The 16,579-nt window shown below is 49.0% G+C and overlaps 1 protein-coding gene and 1 non-coding gene across 2 annotated transcripts in view; both read right to left on the bottom strand.

Moving 5' to 3' along the window:
* LOC147102040 (protein spinster homolog 1-like) overlaps positions 1–16,579 on the bottom strand; it is a 187,295-nt gene that overhangs the window by 127,843 nt on the left and 42,873 nt on the right. The window lies entirely within an intron of this gene.
* On the bottom strand, positions 6,388–6,506 carry LOC147102042 (5S ribosomal RNA). The gene has a single exon (XR_015073304.1). It is a non-coding gene; the product is annotated as a 5S ribosomal RNA (ribosomal RNA).

Below are 16,579 nucleotides of genomic sequence, written 5' to 3'. Positions count from 1 at the left end.
CTGATAATGGACCGCAATTTGTGTCCGAAGAATTCAGGAAGTTCTTAAAAAACAATGGGGTTAAGCACTACATGTCCGCCCCATACCATCCCGCCACCAATGGATTGGCTGAAAGGTTTGTCCAGACCTTCAAAAAGGCCATAAAAGCCATGGGTAATGAAGACATAAAACTTCAGCACAAGGTGGATAACTTCTTGTTCGCATACAGGAATGCAACACATATGGTTACCAACCAAACTCCCGCCATGATGTTCTTCAATAGAAACCTAAGATGCTGGCTGGATTTGGTCAAGCCCAACATCAGAAGGGACGTGGAGAACCGGCAGTTTCAAGGCATGAATGAAAGGCCAACTAGAACCTTCCAGATAGGTCAACAAGTTTTGGCCCGGGACTACCGTACCGAGAAATGGCAGCCTGGAACTGTCTGCACACGACTAGGACCACTGATGTATACCGTGGACATCGGAGAAAGCATAATAAGGCGCCATGCTGACCAAATCATAGTCATCCGAAAAGGGACAACCTACACCACAACTCTATACGCCTAACGATGAAGTAGATATACCCATATCTACCTCCGATCCGGTGATACTGGAACCCGATGAACCCGACACTGGCATTCAAGCCGAATCAGCCTTGCCAGAAGAACCTACTACACCACCAGAAACTACTACACCACCGAGGCGTTATCCGGACCGAGTCAGGAAGCCTCCAGAGAGACTGACTTATAATTAATTAACTACAGCAATGTGTATATTATTTTTCTTATAATATGTAATTCATAATTACTTAAAATATGATGTACTGGTTAGCTAAAAGGGGAGGAATTGTAGTGTATGTGCCTTTAAGAGCCCCATGTGTGCTGTAATGCTGGTAATGGCCACTCGGTCTATATAAGCCTGTATAGTGTGTTATATCCGTTAGTACCCCTCCAGACTTTGCTTAGTAAACACCTATGAACCAACTCCTGTCTTCAGTGTCTCTATCAACACACGGACACTACAGCAGGGAATCCAGAGCATACGGCCCAGGCAGCTGAAGGCACGGCCACCAATGGTTGAGCGATTAAAATCAGGGATGCTCAAGAGGCCAGAATTCGAGGAGCGCAGATATCTCCGGGGTTGTGTTGCTGAAGGAAATTACAGAGATAGGGAGGAGCGAGGCCATGGAAGGATTGAAAACAAGGATGAGAATTTTGAAATCAAAGCGTTGCTTAACCGGGAGCCAATGTAGGTCAGCGAGCACTGGGGTGATGGGTGAACGGGACTTGGTGCGAGTTAGGACACGGACAGCCGAGTTTGGGATGACCACAAGTTTACGTAGGGTAGAATGTGGGAGGCCAGCCAGGAGTGCATTGCGATTGTCAAGTCTAGAGGTAACAAAGGCATGGATGAGGGTTTCAGCAGCAGATGAGTTGAGGCAGAGGCGGAGATGGGCGATGTTACGGTGGTGGAAATAGGCGGTCTTAATTATACTGCGGATATGTGGTCGGAAGCTCATTTCAGGGTCAAATATGGCACCAAGGTTGCGAACAGTCTAGTTCAGCCTCAGACAAATTGTAGGGAAAGGGATGAAGTCGGTGGCGAGGGAACGGAGTTTGTGGCGGGGACCGAAGACAATGGCTTCAGTCTTCTCAATATTTGGTTGGAGGAAATTTCTGCTCATCCAGTACTGGGTGTTGGCCAAGCAATGTGGCAATTTAGACACTGTGGAGGGGTCGACAGAGGTGGTGGTGAGGTAGAGCTGGGTGTCGTTAACGCACATGTGGAAACTGACGCTGTGTTTTCGGATGATGTCGCCGAGGGACAGCGTTTAGATGCAAAATAGGAGGGGGCCAAGGACAAATCCTTGGGGGATTCCAGAGGTAATGATATGGGAGCAGGAAGAGAAGCCATTGCAGGTGATTCTCTGGCCACGATTAGTTAGATAAGAATGGAACCAGGTGAGTGCAGTCCCACCCAGCTGGACGATGGTGGAGAGGCATTGGAGGAGGATGGAGTGCTCAACCGTGTCAAAGGTTGCAGACATGTCGAGAAGGACAAAGAGGGATAGTTTTCCTTAGTCACAGTCACATCTTGTGTTCTCAAAGGACATACTAACATAAGAAATAGGAGCAGGAGTAGACAATTCGGCCCCTTGAACCTGCTCCGCCATTCACTAACATCATGGCTGATCTTCTACCTCAACTCCACTTTCCTGCACTATCCACAAATCCCTTGATTCCCTTAACATCCAAAAATCTAGTGATCTCCGTCTTGAATATACTCAATGACTGAGCCTCCACAGCCCGCTGGGATAGAGAATTCCAAAGATTCACCACCCTCTGATGAAGAAGTTTGTCCTCGTCTCAGTCCTAAATGGCTGACCCCTTATTCTGAGACTGTGACCCCTGGTTCTAGACTCCTCAGCCAGGGGAAACATCTCCCTGCATCTACCCTGTCAAACCCTTCAAGAATTTTGTATGTTTCAATGAGATCACTTCTCATTCTTCTAAATACTAGGGAATATAGGCCTAGTCTAATCAATCTCTCCTCATAGGGCAATCTCCCCATCCCAGGAATCAGTCTGGTGAATCTTTGTTTCACTCACTCTATGACAAGTATATCCTTCCTTAGGTAAGGCGACCAAAACTGTACACAATACTCCAAGTGTGGTCTTCCCAGGGCCCTATATAATTGCAGTAAGATGTCCTTACTCCTATACTCAAATCCTCTTGTAATAAAGGCCAACATACCATTTGCTTTCCTAATTACTTGCTGTACCTTCATGTTAACTTTCAGTGATTCGTGTACAAGGACACCCAGGTCCCTCTGAACAGCAACATTTCCCAATCTCTCACCATTTAAAAAATACTCTGCTTTTCTATTTTTCCTACCAAAGTGGATAACTTCACATTTCTCCATTATATTCCATTTGCCATGTTCTTGCCCATTCACTTAGCCTGTCTTTATCCCCTTGAAGTCTCTTTGCATCCTCCTCACAACTTACATTCCCACCTAGCTTTGTATCATCAGCAAACTTGGATATATTACATTTGGTCGCCTCATCCAAATCGTTGATATAGATTGTGAATAGCTGAGGCCCTAGCACTGGTCCTTACGGTACTCCACTAGTTACAGCCTACCAACCCAAAAATTACCCGTTTATTCCTACTCTCTGTTTTCTGACCAATCCTCAATCCATGCTAGTATATTACCCCCAATCCCATGAGCCCTAATTTTGTATAATAACCTCTTGTGTGGCACCTTATCGAGTGCCTTCTGAAAATCCAAATACACCACATCCACTGGTTCCCCCTTATCTATTCTGCTTGTTCCAACCTCAAAAAATTCTAATAGGTTTGTCAAATATGATTTCCCTTTCATAAACCCGTGTTGACTCTGCCCAATCCTATTACTTTCTAAGTGCCCTGTTACCACGTCCCTATTAATAGATTCTAGCATTTTCCCTACTACTGATGTCAGGCTAACTGGTCTGTAGTTCCCCGTTTTCTCTCTTCCTCCTTTCTTAAATATTGGGGTTATATTTTCTACCTTCTAATCCGCAGGAATCGTTCTAGAATCTGGAATTTTGGAAGATGACAACCAATGCATCCACTATCTCTACAGTCACCTCTTCTAAAACCCTAGGATGTAGGCCATCAGGTCCAGGGAATTTATCGGCTTTCAGTCCCATTAATTTCTCCAGTACTTTTTTTATTAATACTAATTTCTTTCAGTTCCTCAATCTCGCTAGACCCTTGGTTCTCCAGGAAGTTATTTCTGGGTCTTCTTCTGTGAAGACAGACACAAAGTATTTGTTTAATTTCTCTGCCATTTCCTTATTCCCCATTATAATTTCCCCTGTCTCAGCCTGTAAGGGACCCACGTTTACTTTCGCGAATCTTTTCCTTTTAACATAGCTATAGAAGCTTTTACAGTCTGTTTTTAGGTCTCTCGCTAGTTTACTCTCATTCTATTTTCCCTTTCTTTATCAAATTCTTGGTCCTCCTTTGCTGAATTAAATTCCTTTAATCTAATACTATCTTTAATTTCTCTTCTTAGCCACAGTTGGATCATTTTTCCCGTGGGATTTTTATTCCTTAAGGGAATGTATATTTGTTGCGAATTATGAATGTTATTAATTAACCCTGTTTCATTGCACAGTACTAGATCTAAAATAGCCAATTCCCTCATAGGTTCCTTGACATACTAATCTAGAAAACTATCTTGAATGCATTCCATGAACTTTTCCTCTGCACTATTTCTGCAAATTTGGTTTGCCCAGTCTATAAGAAAGTTAAAGTCCCCCATGATTACTGTATTACCCTTGTTAAATGCATCTCTCATTTCCTGATTTATACTCTGCCTGACACTACAACCACTGTTAGGGGGCCTATAACTACTCCCACGAGTGTTTTCTGCCCCTCGTTGTTTCTTAGCTCCACCCAAAGTGATTCTAAATCTTGTCTTTACGAGGCAAGATCCTTTCTCGCCACTGTCTTTATTCCCTTCTTTATTACCAGTGCTACCCCTCCTCCTTTTCCATTCTGCCTGTCTCTTCTAAAAGTTGAAAATCCTGGAATATTTAGTTCCCAAACTTGGTCACTTTGCAACCATGTCTCTGTAATGGCTATTAAATCAAACCCATTTATTTCTATCTGCGCTATTAATTCATCTATTTTGTTATGAATGTTTCGTGCATTCAGATATAGTACCTTTAGCTTTAACTGTTTTCTATTTTTCCCTGACGTAACTTTAGTCACTAATGCCCTATTACATTTATTAATCTTTAGGTCTCCTCCTGACCCACACTGCTCATCTTTACCCAGATCACTCCTCTGCTCGACAGCCTTGACATTTCTCTTACTGCTTCTCAATTTACCCTTTCCTGAATCCTCCCACCCCCCTTCATCATTAGTATAAAGCCCTATCTACCGCACTAGTTATTCGATTCGCCAGGACATTGGTCCCAGCCCAGATTAAGGAGCCCGTCCCCACGGAACAGCTCTTTCCCCAGTACTGGTGCCAGTGCCCCATGAATTGAAAGCCTGCCCCCCACACCAATCTTTGAGCCACGCATTTGACCTTCTAATATGTTTGTCACTATGCCAATTTGCGCGTGGCTCAGGTAACAATCCAGAGATTATTACCTGTGAGGTTCTGCGGTTTAATTTCGACCCTAGCTTCTCAAACTCTCTCAGCAGAACCTCATTCCTAGTTCTACCTATGCTATTGGTTCCTAAATGGACGACAACAACTGGATCCTCCCCTTCCCACTCCAAGTTCTTCTCCAGCCACGAGGAGACATCCTTTAACCTGGCACCGGGCAGGCAACACAACCTTCCGAACTCCCGGTCGCGGTTGCAGTGAACAGCATCTATCCTTCTGACTATACTGTCCCCAACCAGTGGTTAAGAAGGCATATGGGATACTTGCCTTCATTAGCCGAGGCATAGAATATAAGAGCAGGGAGGTTATGATGGAGCTGTACAAAACGCTAGTTAGGCCACAGCTGGAATACTGTGTGCAGTTCTGGTCGCCACACTATAGGAAGAATGTGATTGCATTGGATGTTACCTGGGCTGGAGCGTTTCAGCTATGAAGAGAGACTGGACAGGCTGGGGTTGTTTCCCTTAGAGCAGAGAAGGCTGAGGGGGAACCTGATTGAGGTGTACAAAATTATGAGGGGCATAGATAGGATAGATAGAAAGGAACTTTTCACCTTAGTAGAGGGGTCAATAACCAGGGGGCATAGATTCAAGGTAAGGGGCAGGAGGTTTAGAGGGGATTTGAGGAAAAACTTTTTCACCCAGAGGGTGGTTGAATGTGGAACTCACTGCCTGAAAGGGTGGTAGAGGCAGGAACCCTCACAACATTCAAGAAGCATTTAAATGAGCACTTGAAACACCATAGCATACAAGGCTACGGACCAAATGCTGAAAAATGGGATTAGAATAGATAGGGCTTGATGGCCGGCGCAGACAAGATGGGCCGAAGGGCCTCTTTCTGTGCTGTATAACTCTATGACTCTATGACCACTACCACATTCCTTTTCACTTTGTGACTTTGATAAGAGCCATCTAATTGCTGCTCTTTCTACATTATTCTCTGCTCTGTTGCAGTTTCTCCCTCCTAGTTTTCTCTGCACCTTGTCTCTCCTCTCTGCTGCTGAGTCCTGCTGCCCCTCCGCCAGTGTGTGTTTCATGGTTAGCTTATTCTCTTCTTCTGCTTTTTTCCCCTCTGTCTCAACTCCCTTGCCTTTGTGAAGCAGCAAGAGAATGTGCAGTATAGAAATGGTTAAATGAAAGCGCGAGAGAGTGTGCAGAAACGAGCAGGAAAAAGGTTGTTGATTGATTAACGGCAGCGTGAGTGTGCAGAGCTGTGAGCAGCCTCTGGCGGGCGCAAAAGCCTACTGCACCTGGTATTCCCAGGCGGTCTCCCATCCAAGTACTAACCAGGCCTGACTCTGCTTAGCTTCCGAGATCAGACGAGATCGGGCGCTTTCAGACTAGTGTGGCCGTAGGCATTTGCTGCCTGGCTTTCACTTTACTTAAAGGCACGCTGTCTGTTTTGCTTGTCTATGCTTTCAGAGCATTTCCTGCTCAGTTATGGCAATTTTCTCTCCCCACTCCAGTCCTGCTGTCCCTTTACACCTCCTGCCTCTTGCACCCTCTCCCTGTCTTGTCCCCTCCTGCTCCCAAGATGTCAAACACCCATCTTTCCTTGCCATCCATGAGCTTATTGTGGATGATAGGAGGCGAGTGAACTCAGAGGAGAGAGCATAAGAATATAAGAATATCACCTCGCATTTAAAATTCTTCTTCTCTGCCGCCCACCCAAGTACCATAAAAGCTTTATTACAGAGATATCCACTGCTTTCCTTCCTCAGCCTCTGCACTGAACGACTTCTCAGCCTCGGTGATTTCAACCTACATCTCAATTCATCATACTCTCTCTGCTCTGAGTTCACTCGCCTCCTATCCTCCCTTAATCTCTCCCTCCATGTAAACTCCTGGAAAAAAAACTCTCTCCCAACTCTCTTACAACTGCACTTACGAGATCCCAACTGTCCAGCCTTTAGCCCTCCATTCACCATGACATTTCTGCAGCTACCGTTCTGCTCAACCACACCCTCACCACCACCTTTGATGCCCTAGTCCCTATTAAAACAATTACTCTCTCTCACCCTGGCTGTTCCCCCGGTACAGCCAACATCTTGCTCCCTTCAGTCCAAGAGAGGCAGACTTGAACGGATATGGAGGACAACTGGTTTAGCCATTCACCGCCAGATCTGGCTGGACCACATAAAGCATTATCGGGTCCTGCTCTCGTCTGCTAAAATTACTCACTATTCCAGAATCATTCTGGAGTGCAAAGATAAACCCCGGCTTCTAATCTCTATTGCTGACCATCTTCTTAAACCCCTCTCCCCCGTCTCCTCCACCCTCACCGCCGACAAAAAGTGCGAGGAGATCGAGACCATTCGTTCAGCTGCCTCTGTCACTTCCCTTCCTTCCCCTAGCCCACCGGGCCAGACTCCCTCTAAGGTTCCCTCCTGCCCTAGCCCTGAACTCGCATCTTTCTCCAGTTTCTCTCCGATCTCCCCTCATGACCTCTCTGCGCTCAACATGTCCATGAGACCCACCTCCTGCTCCCTCGACCCTATTCCCACTAAACTGCTGACCACCCAACTTCCTTTTCTGGTTCCCATGTTAGCTGACATTGTTAACAGTTCTCCCCCTCTCCCTCAAATCTGCCGTCATCACTCCTCTCCTCAAAAAACCCTTGCCCCTCCGTCCTTGCAAATTACCGCCCCATCTCCAACCTCCCTTTCCTCTCCAACATACCGGCACATGTTGTTACCTCCCAAATCCGTGCCCATCCTTCCCGCAACTCCATGTTTGAATCCCTCCAATCCGGTTTCCGCCCTTGCCACAGAACCGAAACGGCTGTCAAAGTTACAAATGACATCCTTTGTGACTGTGACAAACGTAAACTATCTCTCCTCGTCCTTCTTGACCTGTCTGCAGCCTTTGACACGGTTGACCACTTAATCCTTCTCCAACGCCTCTCCACCATTGTCCAGATGGGTGGGACTGCACTCGCCTGGTTCCATTCTTATCTATCTAATCGTAGCCAGAGAATCACCTGCAATGGCTCCTCTTCCCACTCCCACATCGTTACCTCTGGGGTCCCCCAACGATCTATCCTTGGCCCCTCCTATTTCTCATCTACATGTTGCACCTCGACGACATCATCCGAAAACACAGCGTCAGTTTCCACATGTACGCTGCTGACACCCGGCTCTAGCTCACCACCACTTCTCTCGACCCCTCCACCATCTCTAAATTGTCAGACTGCTTGTCCGACATCCAGTTCTGGAGGAGCAGAAATTTCCTCCAATTAAATACTGGGAAGACCCCGAAGCCATTGTTTTCGGCCCCGCCACAAACTCCGTACCCAAGACCCCGCTACAAACTCCGTACTACATCCTTCTCCCTAACATCTGTCAGAGCTGAACCACACTGTTTGCAACCTTGGGGTCATATTTGACCCTGAAATGAGCTTCCGACCACAAAACCACAGGATAACCAAGACCTTTTTTTCATCTCCGTAACATTGCTCGTCTCCACCCCTGCCTCAGCTCAACTGCTGCTGAAACCTTCATCCATGCCTTTGTTACCTCTCGACTTGACTATTCTAACTCACTCCTGGCTGGCCGCCCACGATCTACCCTACGTAAATTTGAGGTCATCCAAAACTCGGCTGCCCGTGTCCTAACTCACACCAAGTCCCGTTCACCCATCACCCCTGTGCTCGCTGACCTAGATTGGCTCCCGGTTAAGCAGCGCCTCGATTTCAAAATTCTCATCCTTGTTTTCAAATCTCTCCATGGCCTCGCCCCTCCCTATCTTTGGTTCTGTCTTCACAAAGGAGGACACAAATAACCTTCCAGAGATGTCGAGGAACATAGGGTCTAATGAGAGGGAGGAACTGAATGAAATCAGTATTTGTAGAGAAATGGTGTTAGGGAAATTGACGGGATTGAAGGCCGATAATCTACATCCTAGGGTACTTAAGGAAGTGGTCCTAGAAATAGTAGATGCATTGCTGGTCATCTTCCAAAATTCAATAGACTCTGGAACAGTTCCTATGGATTGGAGGGTAGCTAATGTTACCCCACTATTCAAAAAAGGTGGTAGAGAGAAAACGGGGAATTATACACCGGTAAGCCTGACATCGGTAGTGGGGAAAATGCTAGAGTTCATTATAAAAGATGTAATAGCAGAGCACTTGGAAAACAGTGACAGGATTGGACAAAGTCAACATGGATTTCCAAAAGGTAAATCGTGCTTGACTAATCTACTGGAATTTTTTGAGGATGTAACTGGTAGAATAGATAAGGGAGAACCAGTGGATGTGGTGTATTTGGACTTTCAGAAGGCTTTTGATAAGGTCCCGCATAAGAGATTAGCATGTAAAGTTAAGGCACATGGGATTGGGGGCAAGGTACTGACTTGGATAGAGAACTGGTTGTCAGACAGGAAGCAAAGAGTTGGAATAAACGGGTCTTTTTCCGAGTAGCAGGCAGTGACTAGTGGGGTACCGCAGGGATCAGTCCTAGGACCCCAGCTATTCACAATTTCTATAAATGATCTAGACAAGGGAACTAGATGTAATATCTCCAAGTTTGCAGACGACACAAAGCTGGGTGGGCGTGTGTGCTGTGAGGAGGATGCAGAGAAACTCCAGGATGATTTGGACAGGTTGGGTGATTGGGCAGAAGCATGGCAGATGCAGTATAATGTGGATAAATGTGAGGTTATCCACTTTTGTGGCAAAAACAGGAAGGCAGATTATTATCTGAACGGCAATAGATTGGGAGAAGGGGAAGTGCAACGAGACCTGGGTGTCCTTGTGCACCAGTTGCTGAAGGTAAGCATGCAGGTGCAGCAGGCGGTTAAGGAGGCAAATGGCATGTTGGCCTTCGTAGCGAGAGGGTTCGAGTACAGGAACAAAGATGTCTTGCTGCAGTTGTACAGGGCCTTGGTGAGACCACATCTTGAGTATTGTGTGCATGTGGTAAACCACTGTTATTGTTGTTCACCATTGTTGTTGTTGTTGCACACTGTTGTACCTATGCATGCCTCAGCATGTCTCTGCTGGCTCCGCCCCTGGCTCCACCCACAGGCCCAAGTATAAAGGTGATTGACCTGCAGCCCCCTGCCTTCTTGGAACCCAGTCAACCACGAGAGGCATGCTCTGTTCTTTGCTAATAAAAGCCTTCAGTTACTCTCCTAACTCTCCGTCTTTTATGAGTAATTGATAGCGCATCAATTTTATTAGCAAAAACAAAATGTCGACAACAAATGCTGAGCAGCAGGCTGCTGCACCAAACGCTGAGCAGCAGGAGCTGCTGCGAGCCCTCAGACCAACATGCCTGGACCTAGACCCCCAAGAAGCGGGTTCGGCTACCAAATTCGCGCATTGGCTGCGTTGCTTCGAGGCCTACCTGCAAGCCTCAACTGTGACCCTGGACGAAAACAAGTTGGAAATCCTGGCCTCAAAGGTGAGCCACCAAGTTTATACAATAATCCAGGACGCGACGACCTACGCGGCAGCTATCGGTCTGCTAAAAGGGCAATACGCACGCCCGGTAAATACGGTCTATGCCCGGCACCTCTTAAGATCCCGCAGACAGCAGCCCGGGGAATCGGTGGAGGCCTTCCTACGGGCACTACGGATACTCGGCCGAGACTGCGATTGCAAAGAAGTATCAGCCGCAGCACACACGGAGGGACTGATCCGAGATGCTTTCGTTGCGGGTCTAAGGTCCGACTACTCCTGGCAGAGACTGTTGGAAAAGGGAGAAATGGACCTGAGAAAGGCAGTGTCCCTCGCGCTCTCGCTCGACACGGCCCACAGGAATATGGACGCCTTCTCCCCTAACCACCCCGCAACGTGGACGCCACAACCTTGGGTCATGGGACCGCCACCTTCAACTGCTGCTGCGATGTCCAAGGCACAGAAATGTTATTTTTGTGGCCAGGCAAAACACCCCAGAGCACGCTGCCCGGCGAGAAACGCTACCTGCTCCGGCTGCGGGAAGAAAGGACACTATGTCAGCGCCTGCAAAGGTAAAACCGCTAACGCCAGCAGCGCCGCGTGTGAACCGTGGGGGCAGCCATCTTGTCCGCCATCTTGGGCTCCCCCAGCCGCGTGGGGATCGGGATCATGGGCGCCGCCATTTTGTCCGCTATCTTGGACGTCTCCAACTTCAACCACGGGGGACCCGGACTCAACCACCGCCCCATCTGACGACCACATCGACTCGCTCGACCATACGCTGGCCTCTGTGACGCTGGACCAATCTCTCCCTCATCAACTGTCCAGGTCCATGATGGACATTACGGTAAACGGCCGCGCCACTACCTGCCTTTTTGACAGCGGGAGCACGGAGAGCTTTATCCACCCCGACACGGTGCGCAGTTACTCTCTCCCGGTGCTGCCGACGCGCCATCGGATCTCTTTGGCTTCCAAAGCCCAGTCAGCGGACGTCGGTGGCTACTGTGTAGTGACCCTTTCAGTAAGGGGCACAGAATACAAAAATTTTAAACTCCTGGTCCTGCCCCATCTCTGCGCTGCCGTTCTACTGGGGTTGGATTTTCAGTGCCACCTCAAGAGTGTCACATTAACGTACGACGGACCCCTCCCCCCACTCACAGTCTGCAGCCAGCAGCTTTTAAATCGCCCGCCGCGCACCATTTGCAGCCTCTCCACCCTTAAAGTCCCCCCCCCCTCCTTGTTCGCTAACCTCACCCGCGACTGTAAGCCCATCGCTACCAAAAGCAGGCGTTACAGTGCCGGGGATAGGAGCTTCATTAAATCCGAGGTAGCGAGACTCCTGAAGGAAGGGATTATTGAAAGTAGCACCAGCCCATGGCGAGCACAAGTGGTGGTAGTGAAGACTGGCGAAAAACAGCGCCTAGTTATTGACTACAGCCAGACGATCAATCGCTACACCCAGCTAGATGCATACCCGCTCCCCCGCATATCTGACATGGTCAATCAGATAGCACAATACCGGGTGTTCTCGACAATTGATCTAAAGTCGGCATACCACCAGCTCCCCATCAGGGCTGAGGACCGCCAGTACACAGCGTTTGAAGCCGACGGTCGTCTCTACCACTTCCTCAGAGTTCCCTTCGGCGTCACCAACGGGGTTTCAGTCTTCCAACGGGAGATGGACCGGGTGGTTGACCAGAACGCGCTCCAGGCCACTTTCCCCTATCTAGACAACGTCACCATCTGCGGCCACGACCAGCAGGACCATGATGTTAACCTAGAGAAATTCCTCCGTACGGCCCAGCGGCTGAACCTAACATACAACAAGGACAAATGTACGTTTCGTACCAAGCGCCTTGCCATTCTTGGCTGTGTAGTGGAGAACGGAGTCATCGGCCCCGACCCCGACAGGATGCGCCCCCTTATGGAGCTCCCCCTCCCCCACTGCCAAAAAGCACTGAAGAGATGCCTAGGGTTTTTCTCGTACTATGCTCAGTGGGTGCCCAACTATGCGGACAAAGCCAGACCCCTCATCAAGTCCACCTCCTTCCCCCTGGCAGCAGAGGCCTGTGCAGCCTTCACTCTCATAAAAAGAGGTATTGCGAGGGCCACGATGCACGCAGTGGATGAGTCCATCCCTTTCCAAGTGGAGAGCGACGCATCCGACTTTGCCCTAGCTGCAACCCTTAACCAGGCGGGGAGACCCGTGGCCTTTTTCTCAAGGACCCTCCAGGGCCCCGAGATTCGACACTCCTCTGTCGAAAAGGAGGCCCAGGCCATTGTGGAAGCTGTGCGACATTGGAGGCATTACCTGGCCGGAAAACGATTTACCCTGCTCACTGACCAGCGTTCAGTAGCTTTTATGTTTAATAATAAGCAGAGGGGCAAAATCAAGAACGACAAGATCTTGAGGTGGAGAATCGAACTCTCCACCTACAATTACGATATCTTGTACCGGCCCGGGAAACTCAATGAGCCCCCAGATGCCCTATCACGTGGTACATGCGCCAACGCGCAGGTCGATAGACTGAAGACCCTCCACAATGACCTCTGCCACCCGGGGGTCACCAGGTTTTTTCACTTCATCAAATCCCGTAACCTGCCCTACTCCATCGAGGAGGTCAGGACCATGACCAGGAACTGCCAAATCTGTGCCGAGTGCAAACTGCATTTTTATAGGCCAGACAGAGCAAGCCTGATCAAAGCCACGCGCCCCTTTGAACGGCTGAGCGTCGATTTTAAAGGGCCCCTCCCCTCCTCCGACCGCAATGTGTACTTCCTCAACATAATTGACGAGTACTCCCGTTTCCCGTTTGCCATCCCTTGCTCAGACATGACCAGTACCACGGTCATTAAATGTCTGAATGACCTCTTCGCCTTGTTCGGTTTCCCTAGCTATATTCATAGCGACAGGGGCTCATCCTTTATGAGCGACGAACTTCGGCAGTACCTGCTCTCGAGAGGTATTGCTACAAGCAGGACCACCAGCTACAACCCCCGGGGTAATGGCCAGGTGGAAAGGGAGAATGCGACGGTCTGGAAGGCAGTCCTTTTAAACTTGAAATCTAAGGGCCTCCCGACCTCTCGCTGGCAGGAAGTCCTCCCTGCGGCGCTCCATTCCATTCGGTCACTGCTCTGTACAGCCACCAATGCTACCCCTCACGAGAGAATGTTCTCCTTCCCCAGGAAGTCCACATCGGGGATCTCGTTACCGACATGGCTGACTTCTCCAGGACCCGTCCTACTGCGGAAGCACGTGAGGTCCCATAAGACGGACCCCCTGGTCGAGAGGGTGAGCCTCCTCCATGCCAACCCTCAGTATGCTTACGTGGTGTACCCGGACGGGCGGGAGGACACAGTCTCCATACGAGACCTCGCACCTTCGGGTGCTCCCGAAACACCTCCCTCGCCACCCACCACTACCCACGCCTACCCCCAGTACGCTTACGTAGCGTACCCGGACGGGCGGGAGGACACAGCCCCCACACGAGATCGCGCACCTTCGGGCGCCCCTGAAACACTACCATTGCCATCCACCACTACCCACAACCCAACCCCGCTAGGCGGCATGCCGCAGCCCCAGGACCCGTCATTGACCACCCAACCACTCAATGAGACGCCAGATTCAACGTTGGATGCTGCACCATCACCGCCGCCACCACGACGATCAGGACGGCATACAAGGCCACCTGATAGACTTACTTACACGAACCTTTAGTACACTTCACCCCGCCGGACTCAATTTTAAACAAGGGGTGAATGTGGTAAACCACTGTTATTGTTGTTCACCATTGTTGTTGTTGTTGCACACTGTTGTACCTATGCATGCCTCAGCATGTCTCTGCTGGCTCCGCCCCTGGCTCCACCCACAGGCCCAAGTATAAAGGTGATTGCTCTGCAGCCCCCTGCCTTCTTGGAACCCAGTCAACCACGAGAGGCATGCTCTGTTCTTTGCTAATAAAAGCCTTTAGTTACTCTCCTAACTCTCCGTCTTTTATGAGTAATTGATAGCGCATCAGTGCAGTTTTGGTCGCCTTATCTGAGGAAGGATGTTCTTGCCATGGAGGGAGTGCAGCGAAGATTCACCAGACTGATACCTGGGATGGCAGGAATGATGTATGAGGAGAGTTTGGGTCGATTGGGCTTATACACGCTGGAGTTAAGAAGAATGAGAGGCGATCTCATTGAAACTTATAAAATTCTAACAGGACTAGACAGACTAGATGCAGGAAGGATGTTCCCAATGGCCGGGGATTCCAGAACCAGTGGTCACAGTCTAAGGATAAGGGGTAAGCCATTTAGGACATGGATGAGGAGGAATTTCTTCACCCAGAGAATGGTGAACCTGTGGAATTCTCTACCACAGAAAGCAGTGGAGGCCAATTCATTAAATATATTCAAGAAGGAGTTAGATATATTTCTTAAGGCTAAAGAGATCATGGGATATGGGGAGAAAGCAGGGACAGGGTACTGAATTTGGATGATCAGCCATGATCTCATTGAATGGCGGAGCAGGCTCGAGGGGCCGAATGGCCTACTCCTGCTCCTATCTTCTATGTTTCTATCGCTGTAATCTCCTCCAGGCCCACAACTGCGCCCCCCGCCCCGAGATATCTGCACTCCTCTAATTCTGCCCTCTTGAGCATCCCTGATTATAATCGCTCAATCATTGGTGGCCGTGCCTTCTGTTGCTTAGGCCCGAAGCTCTGGAATTCCCTCCCTAAACCTCTCTGCCTCGCTCTCTCTTTCCTCCATTAAGATGCTCCTTAAAACCGACTTCTTTGACCAAGCTTTTGGTCACCTGTCCTAATTTCTCCTTATGTGGCTCGCTGTAAAATTTTGTGTCATATAATATTCCTGTGAAGCGCCTTGGGATGTTTTACTACATTAAAAGGCGCTATATAAATACAAGTGGTTGCTGTTGTTTGGAGTACTTACACTTACCCGGCAGCCCGCTCCCGCCTCTGCTCGTCCCGCGGACACCAGAATCTTTGGGTGAACCGAGCCATATTGTGGCTCCACTCTGGTCTCGATCTGCGCTCCCGTCCGCTGTCTCTGCCCTTTTCCACTGTGCTATTTCCCACCGTCTCCATTCTGTTCCCCACTCCAAACTCTTCTGCCTCTTCCTGCGCTTTTCTCCTTCCGTTTATCGGCTGTGTCCTCCGCCTGCTCCGCGCCTCCGACTGCTCCACTCACACCTCCTGCTCCTTCTCCAACCTCCTCATACCTGAAGGGGCTTCCTTCTACCTCACACACACAGTGGGCAGGGCCTTTGTGACACACCCCACAGCTCTCCGTCCTGCAGCTCCGAGCAATGCATCCAGACTCACCGCAGTTAGAACAGTGCAGGTCTGGACAGCTGTTTAAAGGATGGTCGTGTCCAAGACAATAACACCCCTTCACCTGGTTATCGTGCAGTGCCCGCAAGTACTGAACTCCTTCCGTTGTCTCAAATTTCATACTATACGGCAGCGACCTCACCCGCTCTGGGAACCGCACCTTCGCGTAACGGCTTCTATCTGCTACCCGTGTTCCTGGATAATATCTCCTCCTTATTACCAAGCAGATTTTAATGTACCACGACTCCAATTTTTTCATTAGCACATTTTCCTCGATATTAAATTCATCCTGGGCACATTTTGCTCTGAGGGGCCCGGCACTCCGAGCCCATTGCTGCCCATGTTTAAGCCAGGTCTCCGTTATAGCCACTGAATCATAACCCCATGTGGCAACTTGTGCCTGCAACTCATCGAACTTATTGGTAACACTCGGTGCATTAACACACATGCATTCCAACAGCATGCTAGTTGGCTTTGCTTTTTCCCCAACAATAACATTTATTTATATAGCACCTTTAACGTATTAACACGTCCCAAGGCGTTTCATAGAAGTTATAAAACAAAATTTGACACCGAGCCACGTAAGAAGAAATTCGGGCAGATGACCAAAAGCTTGGTCAAAGAGGTAGGTTTTAAGGAGCGTCTTAAAGGATGAAAGTGAGGTAGAGTGGCGGACAGGTTTAAGGAGGGAAC

Source organism: Somniosus microcephalus, chromosome 22 (assembly GCF_052327205.1).
Source record: "Somniosus microcephalus isolate GS21.2 chromosome 22, FLI_Smic_1.0, whole genome shotgun sequence".
NCBI lineage: Eukaryota > Metazoa > Chordata > Chondrichthyes > Squaliformes > Somniosidae > Somniosus > Somniosus microcephalus.
This window is presented reverse-complemented; position numbering and strand designations above follow the sequence as displayed.